Below are 6562 nucleotides of genomic sequence, written 5' to 3'. Positions count from 1 at the left end.
GACAGCTTAAAGTAGGTCGGATGCACCAATATGCTGTTTTTAACGTGCCCATCCGACCTACAGTGCATCGGACCTACCACAGCTGTTAAAACCACGTGCTTGTAGGTCGGATGGGCAGTAGAGGGGATGAGCGTAGGTCCAAAAATACACCATCGTTTAAAGGAAGTTGTTCTCTGCGCACGTGTTTAAAGGAAGTTATCCTCTGCGCACGTGATTGTAGGAAGTTGCCCTCTGTGCAGGTGTTTAAAGGAAGTTGTCCTCTGCGCACGTGCTTAAAGGAAGTTGTCCTCTGGGCAAGTGATTAAATGAAGTTGACATCTGAACGCGTGTTTTTAAGAAAGTTATTCTCTGTACACGTGTTTAAAGGAAGTTATCCTCTGGACACGTGTTTAAAGAAAGTTTTCCTCTGTGCACGTGTTTAAAGGAATCGGTTCTTTAAACACGTGCTTACAGGACGTTGACCTCTGTGCACGTGCTTAAAGGAAGTTGTCCTCTGGGCACGTATTTAAAGGAAATTGGTCTCTGGGCACGTGTTCAAGGAAGTTGTCCTTTGCACACATTCTTACAGGACGTTGACCTCTGTGCACGTACTTAAAGGAAGTTGTCCTCTGGGCACGTATTAAGTGGAAGTTGTCCACTTGGCACGTACTTAAAGGAAGTTGTCCTCTGCGCACGTGTTTAAAGGACGTTGACCTCTGTTTGAACTGTTCTCCTGCTATCAGCATGAAAGCGTAACAAGAAAGACTAAAAAGTTCGGTACTAATGAACTTTTAACATTTTTTGTAAATAATTTTTATCATGACTCTATACTAGAATATACTGGATATTATAACACTATACTAAAATATACTGGATATTATAACTCTATACTAGAATATACTGGATATTATAACACTACACTAGAATATTCTGGATATTATGACAACTATACTAGAATTTACTGGATATTTTGACCATATACTAGAATATACTGGATATTATGACACTATACTAGAATATTCTGGATATTTTGACCCTATACTAGAATTTACTGGATATTTTGACACTAAATTAGAATATACTGAATATTATGACACTAAACTAGAAAATATTGGATATTATGACACTATACTAGAATATACTGGATATTATGATACTAAATTAGAATAAACTGGATATTACGACACTATACTAGAATTTACTGGATATTTTGACACTAAACTAGAATATACTGGATATTATGACACCATACTAGAATATACTGGATATTTTGACCCTATACTAGTATATACTGGATATTATGACACTTTACTAAAATATACTGGATATTATGACACTATACTAGAATATACTGGAAATTGTGACACTAAATTAGAATATACTGGATATTATGACACTATACTAGAATATTGACCCTATACTAGTATATACTGGATATTATGACACTTTACTAAAATATACTGGATATTATGACACTATACTAGAATATACTGGAAATTGTGACACTAAATTAGAATATACTGGATATTATGACACTATACTAGAATATACTGGATATTGTGACACTAAACTAGAAAATGTTGGATATTATGACACTATACTAAAATATACTGGATATTATGACACTAAATTAGAATATACTGGATATTACGACACTATACTAGAATTTAATGGATATTTTGACACTAAACTATAATATTCTGAATGTTATGATACATAATATTCTGGATTATTATGACACTATATATACTGGATATTATAAAAAAAACATGGTAGTTTTATTTCCTTTCTTCTAATTTCTTCTACTCTAAACTAAGAATATATCTGTTTTGTTTAATTGCAGTTTAGAAAACTGATTCTATAAAAACAAGGTTTTGAAATATTCATAGTTTAAGTTGACACTTTATACACTGTAAACTCTGGTTCATTTCAAGCATCAGACGTTTTGATCAGACAAATCCAAGAAACATAGGTTTAAGTTGTGAATCATGCATGCCCATTTTTAAATGGAGGGTCACTTGAAATTAAACCGACATTCCCTAAACTAAATTTGAAATTGGTTTTCAGTTTTTTCCCTGCTATAAAGTTTACTCTCATATCACAATTATTTAAATTCTTTTATACTATTTTGTATAATTTCACTTTTTCATAATCTTCTATATTCATTTCTTTTTGTTTCTTTCACTAATTTTTCTTTCTACGTTTTTCTTTACTATTCTAGAATGAATGATAACTCAATCTCTTCCATCTTTCACTTCTTTTCTTTAGGTTACATAAATGAAGTTTAAGAGTTATTGTCAATTTTAGGGGGAAAAACCGGTCATATTATACCTTGAAAATATATTAGGACCCTGAAACTACTTTTTAGAATTTATGTTCTTATTGATTAAAACCTGGATTTAAACTTGGAAGTAAATTCAAGATGATAAGTCCAGGGTCCTTTTTTTAAAGGAAATCCCGAGCCCAAAACTGAACAAGATGGAGGTATTTATATTGACCGGACAAGAGGAATATTTTAGACATATGTTTTCACATGCCAGGCGTACCTTATACAATACTTATATATATATATATATATATATATATATTCATTACATAATATAGGGGTGGGCACACACAGATTATACACAGATTGAACGGATCTACAGGGTTTCCTACATAAAATGAGATTTAAAAGAGATTGTAAAGCGTTATTTCAAGTAACCCTGAATGCAACGACGCTGGCAATGTCTCCTCAAAGCTTTGTCTGATTGTTTCTTAGAGCTATTTATTTTCATTTGTAAGAAGTCATGAAGAAATCATCAGAATTTCGCGTGAAAAAAAACGACGGTATCGTCCTCATTTTTATCAGATTAAGGTTTCAAAGGTACCATGGTGAATCGGGCATTACAATCAACTCCATTGAAATCGAAATATCAATGAATTTAAATTTTTCAACAAAATAACAATTGATTCAAATTTTTCAACAAAATATCAATGAATTTAAATTTTTCAACAAAATAACAATTAATTCAAATTTTTCAACAAAATATCAATGAATTGAATTTTTCAACAAAATATCAATGAATTGAATTTTTCAACAAAATATCAATTGATTGAAATTTTTTTTTAAAGTAATTAACAAAATTCTCATCGATTTTTGCTTGAGAGCGTGAGACCTTTAATTGACAGTGGGGACTGTCTCTGTATTTTAAATCATACATTCTTGATCTGACACAAAGATTTTAAGATTTTAAGGAACCGTTCTCAATTGGAATTAGAATCTATAATGAAAGCGTCACTGAAAAGTTAAAATTGTGTATAAACCCCCTTTATGGATAAAAAAAGATTATGACCTTCATATGTCACAAGCTGAAGTTCAGTTTTCACACATAATTAATTTCTTCATTATCAAGGTTTAAGATGACGTCATGACATGGATATAAAATGACGTCACTTTAAGCAATTTAATATCGGGAGAAAAACATAATTTTTTGCCAAAAAAGATACAATTCATTGACAACAAAAAACAACTTCTGCACAAAAATAATGACTTGGGAAGACATGTAGATTGTAGAAAGTCAATGTGTTTCAATTGACAATTTTTAACAATTAAAAACGTCAATATATATGTGTAATGCAATGTTAATTATAATTATATTATTAGACAGTATTTTTTAACATACTTTTCTGAGACCTGACCAAAGATAAACAATTTCTTATATTAGATAGAATGAAAGAAAGAGCTTCTCTTTGAGTAATTGTAAACTTGTTATTCGAAAAATCTTGTTAACAATAAAAAAGTCGTCTTCATTGTGTTGATATAATTGCCTACCACTGTATGTAAATGTAATCTGCGGAATTTGTCTCTCGCAAGAAAGCGAATGTATTAAAAATGGTAAATTCTCCTAAATCATTAAACCAAAAGATTTTAGCCAATGAGAGTTTGGTTAAAAACAGGGGGCAGGGTAGGATATTGGAGAGGGGGAGTTATTTGATTTGTAATAATGGTCGAAAGACGAATAAAGAGGTTATTCAACCCTAAAGAGACGTTCCCCCCTCGTTTTGCCCTAGCACTCTCATTTTTTCACCTAGAAATGTTTTGACTTTTAAGAAACTAGGCTTTTGTGACTTATTCTGTGAGCATATATAAAAGTTTGCGGATTTTAAAATATTTTTTCCCGCATTTTCAAATTTTACAAAAATAAAAAACTTTTAAACACAAATTTTTGAAATTTTGATCATTCATAATTTCATAAACCTCCCCTGGGGTCATGTAAGGTACCACACAAAATTTGGACACGATTGGTTCTGCCGTTTATAGGATACAAACAAACAAACAGACATGACAAATCAATATTAAAAAGTGTAAAACAATCACAAGAAAATAAACAAAATACTTTTCTGTATTTAATACACTTCACTTCGCTAACATGGTAAGAATGTTTCAACATGAATCAAGAATTGAGGTTAATAAATTATTAACTCTTTCTAACTCTCTATCTATCTACTCAAATCAGAAACTGTAATTTTTCCTAATTATTTTCCCCATGTAGATAAAATGATTTTTTTCACATAAATTCAGTTGGTATGCGTACATTAAAATACAAAGAAAGAAAGAAGTGTCTCAGATTTTTCTAAAGAATTTTTAATTCCTGACTAGAGATTAATTACTCTTATCAATGTAGAGTAAATAAAAGTAGATGTTAGTTCCACATTTATTGAAAATATATTTCGGTATAATATATATATCTAGATTATCTATGATGTTGGTTAAATAAACCCCATTCAAAAAAGGTTAGGAGGTTATGGTTATGGTAAATGTCTTCTTTCAGGGAAAAAAATAGTGAGTAAACATTTAATAAGGAAACATTTTATGAGGAAATACTAATTGATGAAACATTTACTGAGGAAAATCTGGTGAGGAAACATTAAGTGAGTAAACATCTAGTGAGGAAACATTAAGTGAGTAAACATTTAGTGATGCGACATTTAGAGAGGAAACATTTAATGAGGAAACTTTTAGTGAGGAAACTTTTAGTGAGGAAACATTTAGTGAGGAAACATTTAGCAAGGAAACGTTTAGTAAGGACACATTTAGTTAGGAAACGTTTAATAAGGAAACATTTACTAAGGAAACATTTAGTGAGGAAACATTTAGTGAGAAATCATTTAGTGATGAAACATTTAGTGATGCAACATTTAGGGAGGAAACATTTAATGAGGAAACATTTAGGGAGGAAACATTTAGTTTGGAAACGTTTAGTAAGGAAACATTTAGTAAGGACACATTTAGTTTGGAAACGTTTAGTTTGGAAACGTTTACTAAGGAAACATTTAGTGAGGAAACATTTAAATAGAAAACATTTAGTGATGAAACATTTAGTGATGCAACATTTAGGTAGGAAACATTTAATGAGGAAACATTTAGTGAGGAAACATTTAGTTTGGAAACGTTTAGTAAGGAAACATTTACTAAGGACACATTTAGTGAGGAAACGTTTAGTTAGGAAACGTTTAGTAAGGAAATATTTAGTGAGGAAACATTTAATGAGGAAACATTAAGTGAGGAAACATTTTGTGAGGCAACATTTGGGGGGGATAAAGCGAGAAAACATTTAGTGAGGAATCATTTAGTGAGGTTCAGAGAGGAATAATTTTGTGACAAATAAAATGGGGCTGAAAACATTTCTAGGAATAATTTTGGAATGGTTTTCGAAGAAATTCACTTAATCTATGCATCTCTATAGTTGTAATCTCTGTTTGTCTTTCCGATCATAACTCCAGAACCCCTTGACAGATTTGCCTCAAATTTTAAGGAGAACCACGGGAATGTTCTTCGCTCGGTTTTGAGATTCTAAGTTGATTGTGTAAAATTTTATAGAGAAGCGTCGGTAAACACCGTGAGTAACTGTGAGTACCCTGGGCAACGCTGGGTTCCCAAGTTAGTTTAAAATAACCCTTAAAAGTGTTGTGTTTTATCCCCTCTGAATGTACGTTAATTTTACGACTTAACGATTTCTTAACTTATCAATATACACAATACATGACAGTATAAAACGTGTAAACTTTTTGGTTAAAGATACGGTATTGATAATTCTTTTTTATCAACTTTTCAGAAAACAGAATATAGATTTCAAACTGAAATAAATCGAACTAACATCCCCCCCCCCCTTACATCTGAGGGACCCCTCTGTTGTGTGATATGATGATATGGAGATAGGAGGAAGAATATTGTAGTGACATCATTTCTCTGCTACCGTGAGAAGAGGAGAAAATGCGTCAAATCAAAACAATTTTTCAAACGAGAAGGGGGGGGGGAGGGGCAGCATTCACAAGGTAAGCCTCAATAAAGTCAAGCTACCCTCTCAATTATTGTATAAATGTTTTCAAAAGAGAAGGGGAGGAGGGGCAGCATTCACAAGATAAGCCTCAATAAAGTACAGTTTTCCACACAATGTTTAGTCGGTTAAAAACAAATCATCCAGTGCAGTCTTTGCTTTGTCAAGTGTAAAAAATATTCTTCATAGTAATATTAAACTAAACATTTACAACTCTTTATTTCGATCATTTATAGAATATGGAATTTCAGCCTGGGGAAGAA

The sequence above is a fragment of the Eurytemora carolleeae genome, unplaced genomic scaffold, assembly GCF_000591075.1.
Source record: "Eurytemora carolleeae unplaced genomic scaffold, Eaff_2.0 scaffold158, whole genome shotgun sequence".
NCBI lineage: Eukaryota > Metazoa > Arthropoda > Copepoda > Calanoida > Temoridae > Eurytemora > Eurytemora carolleeae.
Note: the sequence above shows the minus strand (reverse complement) of the source record.